This window comes from Capsicum annuum, unplaced genomic scaffold (assembly GCF_002878395.1).
Source record: "Capsicum annuum cultivar UCD-10X-F1 unplaced genomic scaffold, UCD10Xv1.1 ctg71792, whole genome shotgun sequence".
Taxonomy (NCBI): domain Eukaryota; kingdom Viridiplantae; phylum Streptophyta; class Magnoliopsida; order Solanales; family Solanaceae; genus Capsicum; species Capsicum annuum.
Genome location: NW_025881642.1, coordinates 10,681 through 12,284, shown reverse-complemented (window position 1 = coordinate 12,284; position 1,604 = coordinate 10,681). Strand labels below are relative to the sequence as shown.

At 37.1% G+C, this 1,604-nt stretch overlaps 1 pseudogene; it reads left to right on the top strand.

The window, feature by feature from the left end:
- Positions 1 to 531: 531 nt before the first annotated feature.
- On the top strand, positions 532 to 1,599 carry LOC124894232 (annotated as a pseudogene).
- Positions 1,600 to 1,604: the final 5 nt, after the last annotated feature.

The window sequence follows — 1,604 nt, the reverse complement described above, 5'->3', positions numbered from 1 at the left end:
ACTGTTACTCTTAGGCCCTAGAAAGACTTTTCTCGTGTCTTCCAACTTCCAATTGTTGGGAAATAATGTTTGGGTGAAAGTTAAACCGTTGATACTTTCCCCCGTTTCATTTTAATTGACTCATGTTGACTTGATATTGTTTTTAAGAAAATATTTACTAGAGATCTATTTCACTAAACTGTCCTTATAAATTGGACAAGTGAATAAATTGAAAAGGTATTTTAGTAAGGGGCAATTAGTCAAATGGAACGAAGGGATTAAATCAAGAACTAATATACTCCATCCAAATACATGACTTCATCTATATAAATAGTAAATCCAGAAATAACATTCAAATAAGTTTACTTCCGTTTCGGTATTATTTTAACCAGCAAAAAAATGACCCCTAACTTCATATTAATAAATAGTAAATAACATTCAAATACATTTACTAATTCCATCCCCGTATTATACTAACCATCAACCAAAAGAACCCTAACTTCATCTTTATAAATAGGATTTTTGGAAGGGTATTGTACCTCGTTCTTTGTAATTTTGAATCCCTTAAAAGTCTTTTAGATAGCAATTTCCTGCAAAGAAGGCTCTTATGCTTCTTCTATTCCAAAGAGAAGAAATGGGAAGCCTTCAAATTCTCTTTGTTTTAGTCCTTTCTCTCTTTTTGGCAAAATGTTACTCCCATGAACATCAAGAACTTCTTCATTGTCTTTCTATATACTCCGAAAGCAACATTACACAAAATATATACAACCCAAATTCTCCAACTTATACTTCTATCCTGGAGTATGCTCAGAAAAACCCAAGATGGTGGAATTTTTCACATCCCATTTTCATTGCCTCCCCCATAATAGAAGCCGAAATCAGGCCTGTCATTCTTTGTAGTAAAATAGGCCTACAAATCAAGATCAAAAGCGTGGTCACAACTATGAAGGCATATCTTTCCGCTCTAAATCCCCCTTTGTTATGCTTGATTTAAGCAACCTAAACGAAATCAAGGTTGATTTAAATGAAGAAACGGCATGGGTTCAAGAAGGGGCGACCCTCGGCGAGCTTTACTGTGCAATTGCCAAGAGGAGTAAAGTTCATGGATTGCCAGGCGGTGTCTGTTTTAGTGTTGGCACTGGTGGACTCATCAGTGGCGGTGGGCTCGGCGCATTGACGAGGAAATTTGGCCTAGCAGCTGATAACGTTGTAGATGCACGTGTGATGGATGTCAATGGAAATATTCTTGACTAAGAGATGAATGAAGATTTGTTTTGGGCGGTAAGAGGAGGTGGAGGAGCAAGTTTCGGTGTTATTCTAGCATGGAAACTCAAATTGGTTCGTGTCCCTGAAAAGGTAAATCTTTTCTCGATCCATAGGAAGTTAAATAGCAGCCGAGATCTACTCCAAAAATGGGAAAACATATCACACCAGCTCCCTGAAAATTTGTTCATTAGGTTACTTATTCAAAATGGGTGTGTTGAAAGGCAAGAGAAATTATTTTTCCAGTCACAATAACTTGGGCCTGTTGATGAGTTAATTCCTTTGCTCAGACAATACTTCCCCGAGTTTAATTTGGAGCGAAATGATTGTTTTCAAGAGAATACTACTGCTGGTGCAGTGAA